Source organism: Oryzias latipes, chromosome 20 (genome assembly GCF_053564925.1).
Source record: "Oryzias latipes strain Hd-rR chromosome 20, Olatipes_Hd-rR_3.1".
NCBI lineage: Eukaryota > Metazoa > Chordata > Actinopteri > Beloniformes > Adrianichthyidae > Oryzias > Oryzias latipes.
The window spans coordinates 22736757-22753443 of record NC_136256.1 but is presented as its reverse complement, the minus strand read 5'-3'; the positions used below and the strand labels follow the sequence as shown (position 1 = coordinate 22753443).

The window sequence follows — 16687 nt, the reverse complement described above, 5'->3', positions numbered from 1 at the left end:
AGATCAACCCACAGAGGTTTAAGAAAGATTTTAGAAACCAGGATTCAATTGTTTCCATCAGGAAACAGAGACTGCCTTGTGAGGAATCCCTAGTGGTTGCTTGGTGAACTGCACCTGAATCCATTTGGTTGAGCCTTCAACTTAACTTAAATATGGAAGTAAAAACATGCCGCTTGCTATTTAGTTAAGCGTAAATAACCTATTTAGTTAAGCGTAAATAACCTTAAATAATATAATTCCTTCTTTACTTTATTTTTTTTTTTTTTTTTTTTTTTTTTTTTTTTTTTTTCTAAACTTGTCCTGTCCAACAGCTAGGCAAACAGATGAGAGCTGAGGGCCTCTTGTGTTGGACATATTTTATTCTAACAAGAGGGGTTATTCATCTTCAGACAAACCAAAGGTATGTCTGAATAAACCCCTTTTGTAATTGAGGCCAAACTTTATTAATTTCAATCATGTTTGAAAATCTTTGGTGTTGGACCGGACGGAAAAGGAAAGAGGGGAACAAGAGAGAGGGACGTTAGAGAGAGGGGGGGGGTAGGAGGGTGATAATAGGAGGGGAAGGGGGGTAAGACCATGAAGCAGCATAGAGCAGGCAGGTTTACTGGTTGTTTATCGTTACGGTACGGTTCAAATGTAGTACAAAAAGGGCGGGGCCTGTTCACACACACTCAAATATTATCAACACACCTGCTAGCCGCAGAAATGTCCACATGTCAACATGCACACAAAACAGATAGTGTTCACGAACGCATACTTATGCCTTTAAACCAACTAGTGTGAAATCTTTCATTCATTCAATCATGCAAACTATTAGTGCAAAGGTGAGCTAACACCTGTGCTCAGGTGAGTGTTTATGTTCTTCTAAAATGGATGGTGGAATGTGAAAAGAAGGAGGAGGAGCGCCCAGCCACCCCCACACCCATACCCCCGCCGCAGCAGCAGCGGCAGCCGGAATTCCCCCAGCGCCACACGGGAACAGGCAGGGAACAACCGCCCCCCGGGCGACCAAGACCGCCACCCAGGCCAGGGCCAGCAGGACCGCCGCGAGGCCCCCAGAGCCAGAGAGCAGGGAGGCGCAGAGGGAAAGAGAGCGCCGCCCCAGCCCAGCCAGGAAAGCAGCCCCCCGCCGCGCCGGAAGAGCCCAACGCAGGGCCCCACCGGAGAGGGACGCCCACAGCCCCAGACGAGCACCCCACCACCACCCAGGAGTTCCGGGCATCCCCCCGCCCCGACCCCAGGTACGAGCCAGGACCCCCCAAGGGAGACCCGCTCCGCACTCCAGGCAGCCACCCACCCGGCCCACGGTTGGTCCAGGTAGGAGCAAGGCAGGGGCCCGCCGCCCCCGCCCAGGAGGGGGGAACCCCGGGGAAAAAAGGGCGGCCCATAAGGGATGTTATAAATATGGCCCGACCAGGCTCGGCCATGTTGGAAGTTTGGCGGGGCCCAGCGCCCAGGGGCAAGGACCAGGACCCACCCCCCAGGGACACGAACACCCCCGGCTCAGGTGTAATATGAACCCCCCCACCGTGCGGAGAGAGCACCGCCGGGCCCAGGGAGCCGGCACCCAAGGGACACGGCCGCCATCGCCAAGGGGCCCACACCCCCCACCAGGGACGGGGTAGGGGACAGATGGACCCAGGTCCCACCTTCCTTGTAAAATGTGTGTGCGTGTATGGGTGTTTGAGAGGGTGTTTGTGTGCATGTGTGTGTGTTTATGTTTGAATGTATATATTGAAGGGGGAGGGGTGTGTGTACTAAGGGGGGTGCAGTTAAAATTGGCGAGTAGGGCACTAAGGGGACATCTCCTGATTACTCACAGTGATGTCCCCTCACCCTCCACACCAAGGGGCCCTAAATATCTAAGGTGCGGTTAAAATTGGCGGGTAGGGTGCCAGGAGCCTTCTTTACTTTATGTTTTATGTTAACAAAAGGATTCTGTAAAACTTTAAAAACATAAATAATTTCTGTGCTTTTAGGGCTGAAAAACACAACTTGCAGGACAACATTATTTTATCTATTAAAAGAGTGTTAGGCTTGTTTTCTTTCATGAAATTCTAAAAAATAAATCAAAATAGGCTATGAAATAACAAAACAAATAGGTAGGTAATAAAACGAAAAATGATTATTTGATACTGTAAGTTGAGTCACACTTTATGATTCAATTAGTTTGTGATCCCAAGAATAAATTTGTACTGGAATACCATTGTGGCTCAGTTTGCAGATTCGATCAGCCTATGTTAATATCTCAGAATAATCAATTGTATCCATTCTAGGTTGCACTGATATCACATCCTGAAAAGTTTGTTTTGTTATGTTCTACCTCAGGCACGCTACAGAATATTTCATGTTTCCCTTGCCAGTCACGGCAACTGATATAGTGTGGTGTGCGCAGATCACAGTGCTTTGTTCAGTGGATAAGCTCTTGCTGACTCTTCACCTTTGTGTTTGAGAGAGAAGGGGTGAACTGGAGGGAAGGGAGGGAGGTAGATTGCCTTGAAAGGCAAACATCACAGTGTCTGCCAACCTGCAAATGGAACTTGTGTTTATTCAGCTGAAGATTGGACAGAAGCCAGAACATCAGACTCCCTTTTCCCCAGCATATGTGAGGGCAGTGCATTGAAGTTTGCATTTGATACACGACAAATGAGATGGAATTGAACAGCGGGGTGGTATGGCATGACTGAATGGGGGACGGGGAGGGAAGTTGGGTAAAAAAAAGGGATATTTCTGCCAAGATTCTTCTTTGTTAAACAATTGTTTTGTGAAGCTTTTTTCCTCAATGATTTCTGTTTCAATATTTTCACACAAATACAGCAAAAAAAGAAACATTTCTGGACTGATGCATTTTTCTGTATTATTTTGGAATCTATCATTCAGTTCACAAAAGTGACCTGAGAGGAAAAATCTCTAATCAGGCATAAATGTCAGAAAAGCATATCTTTCGTAAAGCAGCCGCCTCACATTTTGAGAGCTTGTACATCTTGCATGCAAAAATATGCATTTCAGCTTTATTTTTTAATCCAGGAGTTTCAAACTTGCACCATCCAAATAGTATTAATCAAGTGATTATACAGTATCCTGGCTTTAAAAAAAAACTGCACACATTAAATACACCTTTCATCTTTTTACCCACTTCATGTGACCAAGACCTTGGGTCTGACAAAAACAGATAAAGTGGCATTATTCCAGAAGGCTCATATTTACCACGTTCATCCGGATATGTGACATTGAGAGGGACAAGCAGAACCAGCAGGGTGATTAAGGCCCTATTATCACCTGTGCCTCCAAGACATCCGTGACTTCGCCACATTTCCACATGGGCAGGAAATCTGTCTAGTTCAGCCTGGCAGTGACTTTGAAATCAACCTCTTATGATGAGTTGCGGTGAAAAGCACTTTGAAAAGCAAGATGGTGCTTACCTGAGAAGATCATCTGTTGTCACAGCACTTCGTTTTGGGGGGTTGGTCGATCACCTCCGTCAAAGTGTTTAAGTGGTGCACGTATCAAGCGGAACATTCTTTCATCTTGCTTAAAGAGAAGTAGCGAATTTATGCGTTTAGCTGAGCTCTGCTCTCACTTGGTCCTGATCGGTTGGCCTTAACGGGGGTTTGATCTGCAGCTTTTTTAATTATTCCACCTGAGCCTAACACTCTGTTGAAGAAAGTGCTGCTGTTTTCTCTAACCCGACATATTTTTCAAATGACATATTTCCTAAAATTGAATAAGGTCCTTCAATCCAACCGCTATTAGAATGTGCAACTTCACAGCACATGCAAAAAATGGTTCATTGCTGACAAAACTTTCACTTTCTGTGTATAATTAGAGATTTTCTAGAGATGTAAAGTTTTATTTTTTATTATTTAATTTTTTTCTCTTGATTTTTTTGGCACATTTTCGTTTTCCTTTCTTTGCATTTTGATACCGGGGGTTGTGACAACTGAATTTCCCCACGGTGGGATCAATGAAGATCATCTTATCTTAGAGCACTTCGTACAAACTTTTTAGCTTTCAGTGTTTTCTGGGAGCCCCAATATCTTCATCCTAAAGACAGTGGCTTTTATAAAAAAAGAAATAGTCAGTTGATGCTGTTTTGTGGCGAGCGTTTTGCAGCACCTTTAAGTCAAGGCCATGACAAATCTTTGGGGTAGATCATTTTGATGTTTAGACCATCCCACGTGCATGGGAGGGTGAAATTCTTCCACGTTCCCTGACAGTAAAAGGTCGTAATTGCCAGCTTCTGGTACGAGATCATTGCTCTTTGGTATAAGCCCTCTCACCGATGGCGTGGAAGCATGAGAACAAGTGTGTCCTTTGATTTTTTTTGAGTATTGTATGAGTATTATCATCCCAAAAATGAATTTCCTTCTAAAAATTATGACAAGGTTTCTAAAGAAAGTGTTGGTACTACAGTATCTCATTATTTGCAGTGTATATTAAACACACACCGCACATCACTGGATCAATTTCTTATGAGGAAAGCAAATGACTGATCTTTTTGTGAATCAGCCAACTGGGATAGTTTAAGGCTGCTCTGTGATTTTTATTTTTACATTTACTTTACATATGATTATGTTATTACATATTTTCATGTTCACAATCACAATCAGCTTGCTTTACAGGGTTAGATGTAATCCCAAAGTAATACAAATACAGCTCCCAGATAATGATATTCATGAGGTGCAGCGTGACTCTGTGCTCTGCCTGTAGCTTGTACCTATTGTTAAACCTTCCCATCTTCCCCTGAGGAAGAGGCTAGTGGCAACATTTAAAGAAATGACATTATCTACATATATGCCTAGCATGGGGAATTCCTCCTTGAAATGTTTAACATTTGGGGTTTTTAATATGATATTATGAAAGGTCTGAGGAATAAAATCCACCTCCTTCATATGAGCGTCAGTTTTTTTAATTTTTTTTTTTTTTTTGAAATTTGAAGCTTTAAACTTCTGCTTTGATTATAAAGATTAGTGGGATTTTTCTTTAAAAACATCAAAGCATCTGTGAGCCGTGACTCATTATAAAGAGCTTTTCTGAAGAATATGGAAACTTGTAGCCCTCTCCTATGTCCCTGTGTGCCATTTAACACAAGACAATAACCTCCTTAAGTACTTGTCTTAGCTCTGACTGCATCAGGCAGGAAAAAAGGCTTGTGTAATCAGTTCTGCACTATAAATCAAGTGCTGCAAATTTATTTCACAGTGCCCTAATTGAAAGCGCTGCTTTTTTTTTTTTTCCAGGGTCTGCAGTCCGACACAGAGTTCCATCGGATGGTGATAGATGTGGAATCTAGCGCAAACAGTTTGAACCAGTCAGTCCATGATTGATCAGCACCCTCTGGGATGTCAGGTGGATCTTTCTCCTTCAGCCAGAACATAAAAGCCTTAACGACTCTCTAGTCTTGTTGTGACTCCCAATTGTGTGTTTGCGTGTGCGCGTTTGTGCGTTTCAGGGGTTTTATTATCTGGAAGTCTTTGACCTTGAAGGTTCTGTGTGCATTTGGGCTGTGATGTCTCAATGATTTCGCTTTTCAGTGCCAAAATGTGCCTTTTATGCACCATTGACGCTGCTATACACACAGTACATAAATGTCTCATAGAGGAGGCCATTTGAATGAAAATTTGCTTGATTTATGACTGGATTCTATAGCATTTTCCATAATCACCCAGCACATTTTTCCACAGGCTTAGTAGTGGCCGTAGTGATGCCACAGTACAGTGCTGCAGCTCAACTTCAAAGAGCGTTTTGTTCACACGCACCCTCACAAAAACACCGGGTGACTTCGGTGGCAAAGGTGGACCAGCTGGGTTGTTTTGTTCTCAACTTGTGTTTTTCTTTTTTCTCTCTTTGTCTCTTGTTTCCCCTCTTCTTTATCGTTTCTAATTCTTCTGAAATGTTTCTTTTTTGCTTTTCTTCTTTGCTCCATAGATTTACACTTGCGGCGGGTGATAGAAATAAAAGCTACGTGCAGGAGACAGGGTGATGCTTGTAATTCAGGTTTGCTGTGTGGTATTTCATTGATGCGTTGGCTGATTGTCCTGTAGTGGCGATGGATGTGGCTCTTGGAAATGGAGCTGCATCAGAGGGGATCACTCGGCATCTGGCCCAACACTCTTGTGTCACAGTGACCCTCCTGTCGGGGAGGCAGTGAGGGTCACAGCAGGAGGTCTCGCTGAAAAGCAACATAAATTTCAGAGTGAGAATCAATAGAGTGTGAGAATTGCAAGAGACAGTTGGCTTGGACTCTGACTTCTTTGCTTTATAGAATTGGGTGGTGATAAGATCCACAAAATCTTTAAAAAAAAAAAAAAAAAAAGAAAACGCTGCTTTTATAATGACCTCAGATGGTTTAGTATCTCCTTTTTCAAAAACGTCTACTATTAATTCTGCAGTTTGTTGCAATTCTAAGAATATCCTCAGAGAAAAGGGGGTGGTCTGCTACACGGGGGAACCTATTCTCCCACAAGATGTATAAATAGCCCAAACTGTGGCTCCCTGTGTCAAAGTTAGGGCACCCAGTGGGGTGCAAACTTCAAAGCAACCAGGGAATTCTCCAAAACAACTGCTGGTAATTTCAAATCAGCATTCCCTCTGACAGCAATACAGCCTTCCATCTTGGTTATGGCATTAGAAATCAGGAAAAGAAAATGTCCAATTTGGAACAACATGTGTGAGACAGAGAGGTGAGACCACTCAGTTAAGATCTAAGATCTAAGATCTATTTATTATGTTCTTTCCGAAACGGTCAGGCAGAATACATTTCCCACATAATCCCAAAGAAATTCAGTTAGTTCCAACTTGTCTTTGGTGATGGATTTCAATGCACAGGAAGCAGCTGATCAAGCTTTTTTGTGCCACTTGGAGGGAAATAAAAATGACCATGTGGTGTCAAAGGTTCTAAAGACATCAGAAATTTCAGGAAAAAACATATTTTTTTGGAAAACTCGCGACTATGCCTTGAATCCTTTGTGGTCATTTGTGTGTTGCAGGGACTCATTTGTCCCTATCTGAATTCTCTGCGAGCAAACGTGAGGGGCTGAAAGATAGGCTTAAGCCAATTCAATAGAAACATGGGGTGTACATGGTATTGTGTCTTTGATGATGTCGGCCTGCGGTACATTGTGGGTAGTGGGGTGCTCTCTGGCCACAGCAGGAAGCTGGCTACTGTGTCCAGTCTTTAGGTAGCGGTGTTCTCTCCTCAGTCATATTAATTATGGGATAAATAAAAGACTCTAATCCCTCAGTCTTTGAAACAGCAGGATATTTTTTAAGAACACACTTTGGAACAAACCTGCAAAGAGACACAAGGCACATCTACGCAAGCATGTGGAACACAGTAGGTGTTGAGGATAAAAGGTACCAAATATATGCTTTATGTCATATTTTTTTATTTACAGTTCCTTTTTAGTATTCCTAAAATGCCTGATTTCAAATTTCATGTTTGATGACAACATTTTTAATTTGGTATTTTAAATGGCCTGAATCAATCGAGATTATATTTTATTTACATTCAAGATTAATTAGCAATTAGTTCAATTCAGGTTTAATAATGCTACTCTATTTAGTTTTTATTTCCTCATTCATCAATCATGCGTTCTGTCTTAGTCCAGTATAGGCTCCAGTTCCGCTCCTTCTCCTCTTCTTTTTATTTGGTAAATCTTTATGATATTTTGTCTGAAAACACGCCCATGCAGATGGAAAGTCGCCTCTGAAAAGATGAAAGTGGAATCCCTACTGAATATGTACACAAGACCGTCACCCCAACTCTGGCAGCAGATTCCAATCCAGTTTCTTCTGTGTTATCAGATTTTCGGCCTGTGCTTTGTGGGAGAAAACAGCCACTGGAGACTGGCAGCCTACAACAGGTTTTACGGCTGTTGTTTCAGGTGGGAGGTGAGTTAGTGGGACCTTTGAGTGTCAGAGAGAGATTTTACACTGCCCTCTTGTGCTCTGACACATACTGTACTGCGTCTCCCTCGCTCACGCTGACTAATTTTTACTGCTGTGTCCCTGCTGCTGAGAAGGCGCAGCGGCAAACAACAAAAGCGGCCATGCTGCAGTTAAACATTATGTAAATATCCTTTGAAATCCAGAGGGAAGCCCGACTTGTTACAAGCTCTGCTTTGCTTTTTAATCAGAGCGGTCGTATGGATCATTCCTGGAATCTGCAGGGCATAAAGTGGCATGTAGTCTATCTTCAAAACACTGAATAGGCTTCACACAATATGATTTGTGTATTGTTTCTGCTTAACAGGCCCTTTTAGAGATCATACATCAAAATAACGGGTTCAAAAAAGATCAGTATTTATGCTCCATTTTAAAAAAACGAAATAAATTGCAAAGGAAACAAAGTCATTTTGATTTGAATTGCTATAAAATGATTCAACATAGTGGATATTCTGAGCTGCTTCTGAGCTGCAGTGCTGCTGCCCTGTCACATGTCAAAAGGATAGAGAGGAGGGTGAGGAGGAATAATTGTTTGATCTGTCCTTTTTCCTGTCGCTGCCCTAATCACTCAAGACTGATTCAGAAAATGTAGGCTTGAATGTCAGAGGGCCTCCTGTGGAGAGGTGGAGCATTTCACTGGCTTTGGACAGCCATGCCTCGGTAATCACCACTCTCAACCTGGCCGGGCTCTCCAGCACTCCTCTGATTGAGCACCTCAATCTAACAAGGTGCTATTGCTGGGGCCAGAGATTCTGCCAGGTTTTGACAAACCAGTGGATTTGCACCCGATCATCATGAGACATTGCTTTTCGCAGCTCAGCCATGCATGCGGCAGGCAGCCCCAGAAGGCAGGCACACCTGCCATTTAGTGGCAAATCTGAAATGAGCTTGAAAGTTGCTGTCCCTAAGAAAATCGGATAATTCCACATCCTTTGAATGATACACCACCAGTGTAGCAGCTTGTCTCCTGTCAAGCTGCACCAAGGAGTCCTTTTAGGGAATTCAGTTACATTTCCTCTGTGGTTTGTGCCTGCATTGACCCTGTTTCTGTCTGCGACACCAGGGCTTCCCCTCAGGGAATATACATCCTGATCTCAACTGGAAGGTGGCATGCTAACAACTAACGTTAACCTTTAGGTTTTACCTTAGAGACTAAAAATAGTCAAGCCGTCAGTTTTGTTTGTCACTGATAGATCACGAGTTATACTGTAATGATTATAGAAAACAATTTAAACTGCTTAAAATATTGGACAGACTGGAATAAAAAGGAACATGTTGTAATATTTTTGTCTCAATAATGACTTTAGCTAAAAATATTTGGTAAAATAAATTGTAAAAAATTAAATGCATCAACAGTCAACAAAGTCATTCATTGCTTCTATGTTGAGATAAAAAGTTGGAACATAAACGACATTGTGACACAATAACTGACTTATTTACTTTATCCTAGCCAAAAAAAGTATTCTACAGAGTTCTACAGATCTTTTGTAAGCAGAAAAATATGTAAATCAAAATATTAATATTCATTTCTGACAGGGCTACAATAGTTTAAAACATCTGCCCTCAAATGACGATTTAGGGTTTTCTCTTTATTTTTTTGTTGCAGTGCTTTAAAAGTAACCAGTTTTCTTTTCATTCATGCCAATTTTAAACATTAAAACTATAGTTCAACTATAGTTTTTTTGAGTTGATGCCTAATTTAAGAATGAAAACCTAGCTGAATTAACAAATACTGTCACTCTAACAAAACAACAGCTTATCTTTGGTTTGACACTATAGCGACTAAAAGAATGAAAGCAACAGAAACCATGGTGGGGGAGTTAAAACATATGAATAAGGAATCCAAACAGTGTGGCTTAAAAAAATGTAAAAATTGAGCAGGAAATAAACAGATATTTTTGTTTTTTGTTTTGACTTAATCTGATTTTAACTCTGTCTTACTCTAGTGTAGGACAGTCCAAAAAATATTGCCACCAAAGGGAAAAAAATAATCAACATGAATAAAATAATATTACATAAAACCCAGAATTGAAAGTAAGTATTTGCATGCGGCTTTTTTCATTATTATTATTTGAAAAGAACAAAAAAAATGTTGGGACAGTTTAAGTGGCTCCCCCTTCAAAAATCGGTTTATTGAGTCATTTAAATCCTCCTCAAAGAGGGTAATTTGTAAAATGTTGAGTAATTGGCATTGTCATCCCCCCCCCCCCCCCCCCCCCCAAAAAAAAGAAAAAAGAATAACACATCTGCAAGAAAAATTACTAATAATTTTAAATGCTTCAAAGGGGGTAAGTACCTGCAGTGGGAATTTCGGTAGTACATTCAGAAATTATGATCAATTGTCGTTTTTATAACGGTGGATTTAAAGTGTCATAAAAGTCTCCATTCAACAGAAATAATAGCCTTGTTCAGGCTTGTGAGAGGTGAAATTCATTGTAGTCTTGCCTCTAGTTCTTTAACCTCTCATCTGTTTTCAGCTTAATATAATACAGTTGATTTATCTGTGATGGATTTGATGCTGCAGGCGTTTTTTTCTTCTTTTTTTTTTCCCTGCACCTATTCTGGAACAAATAAATAGTCTTTGAGGGTGCGGACCGAGTGTTTCATTAGTCTAGTTGGGTGGACTGAATTGTGGCAGGAAGATGGTGGTCACTCCATCAAAAGGAATTACCCTGCGTTTCTCACGAGCACATTTGTCATATGGGTCAAAAGGTATTACCGCAAGAAAAGACTCTTAACTGCTGGTAAAATCAGCGCCACGCATGTCTTGCCACAGGAAGGGAAGGTGGCATTTTCCGCTTAAATCTTCGTAGCCTGACACTGAAAAGTTGATTAATTACACAATAAGTATAACTTCAAGTCTTTGTTATAAATTAGGGTCATTAATCAATTAAAATCAGAGGAACTGAGGAAGACAGCGGGCATGCTGGCTTCTAATAGAAAAGGAAAAGAGTGACGCAGAGACATTGACCACCCTGGCTGGGGTTTTAGTGGTGCACTCATATAAACCCAGTTAAATAACAACATGCATGAATACTTGCAGCAACAATAGACGTAACCCTCTGCTAAACTGTTGATTTTTTGGTGAAGGATGATCTGGAGTATTTTGTCAAGTGTCAGCTACATTATGGCTGACAACTAAATATTTTTGTTGCACAAAAAAGGGTATAAATATTTACTGGGAGGTACTGGGAAACACATTTTTAATTACCTGCTAGTTTTTCATTATGTTCTCTGGCAATAATGTATTTTTTTCCTTTGCATTATTTTGACGGAACAAAAAAGAAAGTAGCTACTAGTTAACTGTATATTGGTCAACTCATTAACTAGTTCAGTGTAGAAAATGGGATTAAACAATGAAAGGTTGATACCCTGAAAAATAGAGTGATCTGATGTGATTGAACTGTTGACTTATATATCACAAAGTTGTTCATTGTCTTAAAATTAACTTAGAATTTTTCCTCTCTTGTCTCACAGCAAAAAGGCCCTGGTTCTCCCTGATCACGCGCGGGTGTTCTCCAGGTACATGGTGGTTTCCATACGCAGTTTAAAAATATGCATTATTGAGCGATTGTCCCAATGTATGAATGAGTGTGTGGTTTGTTGTGGACTTGCACACCTTCCACGGTATACCCCACCTTTGCCCAACATTGGCTTAGATAGGCTCCAGCAACCCTGTGACCTTGAAGAGGATTACGTAAATTTAGGAGATGGATGGGTGGATATCACTGTAATACTTATAGGATTTAGTGTAACACTTTATTCATTCATTCATTCATCTTCCGTTTATTCCCTTTCGGGGTCACGGGGCTGCAGGAGCCTTTCCCGGCCACTTGTGGGCGTAGGCAGGGGGCACCCTGGACACGTCGCCAGTCTGTCGCAGGGTAGAGTGTCCACAATTACACACCCACACACTCTCACATTCCCACCTAAGGACAATTTAGTGTTACCAATTAACCTATGAAGCCTTTTGGACGGTGGGAGGAAGCATGCTCAGGGAGAACACGCCAACTCCACACAGAAAGGACCCCCATTGATGTTCTGGTTCAGGTCCCCCAGCCGGGACTTGAACCGGGGGGCTTCTTGCTGTGAGGCAAGAGCGCTAACCACTGCATCACCACTTTAGCTATTTTTTAATCTAATTGTAATTGTACATATCTGTACACCAGCATTGTTTCAAAAAGAGTCAGTCTGCAGGTAACTTCACAAACCTTAGCTAATTCATCCAAAAGAACTCAGCAAAGCCATTCCATTTACGGTAACCCTTGTACTATCCTAGGCACTTTAACATTGGGAGTTGGGTCATCTAGACCCAATAGACAGTGCGCTGAACCTTTTTTCTTCAATGATTTGTGAACCTCACTGGTGTCCATGGATTACATGAAATCTTTCCACCTTTATCCACCTTTCTCATGGTAGGGAGAACACGTCAATGTAAGGGTGGGGTCATAGGATAGCACAAGGTTAAGCAGCTTGTTTATTGTTATTCAAGAAAAACACATGTATCCGAAACCACAAATGCTGTGAAAATATTATTTTATTTAATAAAGTGCAGCAAAAATAACTAGAGTTACCGTTTGCATCTGTCTTTGTGTTAGTAAAAATGAAGAACAGTTAGTTTTCAATGGCCTACTTGTGTCGTTGTGATGGCAGCATACCCTGCCACACCCACAAACAACATGGCGTGCTGAGGGGGCTACTGGTCGCTACGGGTGTGGCTGAGGTTCTGCTCCTGGAGCTGTGCTGTGAGGACTGGCAAAGGAGGAGCTCAAGTCTTCACAGCCTTTAAATACTCCAGCCAGGCAATTAGGAAGGCACCATCTACTGAAGCCTCCAGGGGAGAAACCAATGGACTTATTTAATGTTTATTTGCTTTGCTTCTGTTGTTCATTATTCATTTTGTTCCACTTTTGATGATTTTTCTCTTACACTAAGAGGCCAAGTTTTGTGTTTAGTCTTGTCTTTATAGTCTTTGTTAAATGTCTTTTGTAGTCATGTTAGTTCCCCCCCATGTTTCTCAAGTGGTCTGATCAGCCACTATATATGTTCCCCTGTTGTGTCTTTGGTTAGGTCAGTTTGTTTCTGTTACTTGGTCTGTTCAGTTGGTTAAGTTAAAGTTATTGCCTGAGTTAATTATGTTTCTGTTGACCTCTTTTACGGGCCCAGTTTGTTCATCTTTTTACATTTTTTGAGAAAATTAAAATTTTCATTTTTGATAAACTTCTGTTGTCCTCTTTGGCCGCTCGATCCCTCACAGTCGTGTTCAATATCTTGAAGATGTGTTTTTAGTTTAAAGTAAAGAAAGCACATATATCCCCCACGTGTAGTTTTATGATACTCAAAACCCTGCCTACAATGTTTGTTGCAAACCTAGATTTGATATGTGTGGACAGTTGCAAATCTTTGACTCTTGGGATGTTAAAATACCACATGATTAAAAATGCACCTTCCGTAAATGTTAGTATATATTTGTTGTTTGTTTTTCTTTAGAGTTTTTCTTCCTTCTTTATGTGTTAAACAGTTAAAAAAAAAAAAAACCGCAGCAACTGTAATTTTGAAAAAAAAAAAAAAATAATAATATCCACTGCTGCTTCACAATAATGTCATTCGGAAAAACATCCCAATTCTTTTGGAAATCTTTATCTCATCGTTCTCAACCCAAAACACAGTTCTTAATCATCCTGACAAATTCAAGAGACTAAGGACTCAACAACCTCTCCCATAGGGATGGTAATCTCTAGGTAATGTCTATTCAGTTACTATTTGTGCGTATCTTATGACCATCAAATTATTAACAGCTTTTCTTAGTGCTTTCTAAAACAAATTCACCAAAAAAACAGTGGTTAATTAATTGTTAATTTTATGTTTTTCCAAAAGAGAAGCAGAGATTCTGACTCTCACTGGATGTTGACCAAATGTTTCAGGAAGCTCAGCAGTCTTTCGTTGCTAGCAGCAGGGAACTGACGGCTGATGCACATGGCACCAAGCTGCACTGAACAATACAATCTGGCCCAAAAGAGGAGCAAAAAGGGAATTTTATTAGGAGACAGCTGAGTTGCTTGAATAGCAGATGAATAGCTTTTAGGTTTGCCTTGCTGCCTATCTACCTTGAAAAAGCACCTTCCCCATCCAACGCTGTCCAAAGCTGTCACAACGCCTCAGCTTCACTCAGCTTGATTAATGATAAGCTGTGGGGCACTGCCAGAAGGTCTGGTCTCAATTATGAAGGAGGCAGTAACTAGTCTGTTGTACTAATGTGCTTTATTCCACTGAAAATGTGAAAAAATATCAATATTTCTACAAATTTATCAATCTTTTATTGGCGTTCCTTGACCCCACTGCTTCATCCATTCCATCCATTCAAACTAGACCTATTCTTTATCTGAAGTACTCTGCCTCTTAATCCTTTATTAGCCATTACAATCCTCCCTTATGAAACAAAATCTTCTGACAATATCGAAAATAGCAATCATCCTTTCTAAATGCGTCAGACAGAATAGTTTTCCTTCTGTGAATTAATTTTCCTTTGAAGAAAAGATTCAACTTTCCACAATTTTTCATTAAAATCACAATGCATAGAGTTTATAGGAGGAAGATAAGTGAGTTTAATATGCACTGGAGGGTAAAGAAAATATTCTATTACTACGTGGAGTCTTGAAATTACCCCATAAAGAATCTAATATGGCAATTTGGGGAGCAATTTTTATTATGATTTTTATGATGTACCGGTCTACTTATGGTAATGAAATTGTCATTGTACTTGTTCATTGCTGCTAATGCGGAGACCATCTTTCAAATTGTACGAATTACACTAAACTGGTACGAATGAACTTCATTAATGCTGGAATGAGGAAAAACATGTTATTGCATTTCTGGACCAGTGGCTCTGGGATTGTGTCTTTTATATTGTTTTTTGATCTAATCCTGGAGTTTGAGAGAATACACTCTGTTAGGTATATAGAACTCGTCTAAAATACAAACAAACAGCAGGGGATCGTTATCCCATTTTGATGCCAGGCCAAAGTCTCATTGAGAAGAGAAATGATGTGGTTTACGACTGTCACTGAACCAACATTTTATCTATTCTAATTCTCAACATTTAGCGTCTTGTTGGCATCAATATCTTATAACAAGGTGTTGCTTTCATGATTTCAGGGGATGTAATTAAATATGGTACTATCATTTATAAATCTAAATGAAAGATGCCTCCAATGTATTTTTCAAGAAAAGCTATAGCTGAGGGCAAAATGAGAACCATTTTCACAAAAATGAGATCTTAACTTTTCTTTTTAACACACTTTTTTAAAATTATCTTTAGTACCTATACTTTTTTTCTGAAGGCCCCCTAAAACATCGACTGTAAGTCACTTCGGAATACAAGTCGCATAGCCCCATCAAAATAAAAGAATATTAATAAAGAAAGAAAATCAAAAAAGATCGTATTTCTGGGAGAAATTCATTTGACAAAATATGCACTCAAAAAACGTTCACATTGAATGACTTAAAAGAAATTATGGAAAGAATTTCCACCTGATTAGATACCTTTTCCTGAACAAAAATGAATCATATTGGTCCTACTTAATGTACCTAGGTTGGGTCAACTTAATGTATTTAGGTTCAACCTAATAAATTTCAGTTGATTCAATTTAAATACTACAGTTGGACCCAACTTTAACTTAATATTGTTGCTCACTCTAAAAAGAAAAAAGTTGATCCAATTTAAATGAATCACTTCAATTGGTAACACATAATTGAATCAAGTTTATTCAACTTAAATTTGGACGTCTACCCAACTCAATATAATATGTTGATCTAACTTATGTTTTTTGTTATTTTTTATTTAATTTTGGTTATACAACTGAAATTCACACACTTTTCTAGATTTCAACCAATGGGAATTATAATTTCCATATCAAAGACATGAATTAGCCAGCAATGTCTCGCATTACAAGGCAGGAGCTCACGTGCCGTGAACTCTGTCTTTAGTATTGGGATATTAGCAAAATATCGTACAAGGGGGTTGGTCATCATCCTCTCCCACACTCATGGTGCAAAAAGAAATAAACATAACAGTTTAAATTACTATGTAACCCTTGTGCTATCCTCGGAACTTTACCATTGGGAGTTGGGTCATCTAGACCCACAAGACAGTGCGCTGAACCTTTTTTCTTCAATGATTTGTGAACTTCACTGGTGTCCATGGATTACAAGAAAATCTTTCCACCTTTATCCACCTTTGTCATGGTAGGGAGAACACGTCAATGTAAGGGTGGGGTCATATCACAAGGGTTAAAACAGAGTAAAACAGCTAGACAACAAAACCCATGGACAAAAACTCACAATTAAACCCCAATCTGCCCAGATAGGCAAAGAAAATGGTATCCCACAATTCCTTGCGATTACTAATGTAATCCAATTTAATGGTATCATGTTGGATCAACATGATTGAAATCAGTAACTGTTAAATTGATTATTTTTATGTACAATCGACATGATTCATTCACGTGTGATTTACAAACATAACATTTATGGTTGAAATGACAAGTTAAATTTTCGTAAAGTTAATTGGCTGGTAACTTCCTTTTTTGAGTGTGGGACCAAGAACGGACACTTCATATTGAAAGGCAAATCATATTGATGGAATAGATAACAATATTAGACTGACTATATGTTTGTTACGGTTTCAGTCAGTTTGTGTTTTGTTCCTTGATTTCCTGTTTTATTTTGTAGTATTTCCTGT

The 16687-nt window shown here is 40.0% G+C and overlaps 1 long non-coding RNA gene across 1 annotated transcript in view; it reads left to right on the top strand.

Moving 5' to 3' along the window:
• LOC144988138 (uncharacterized) overlaps positions 1-16687 on the top strand; it is a 107945-nt gene that overhangs the window by 22770 nt on the left and 68488 nt on the right. The window contains exon 2 of the long non-coding RNA XR_013651952.1: positions 5241-5349. This is a non-coding gene — a long non-coding RNA (uncharacterized LOC144988138). The remainder of the gene's footprint in view (positions 1-5240; positions 5350-16687) is intronic.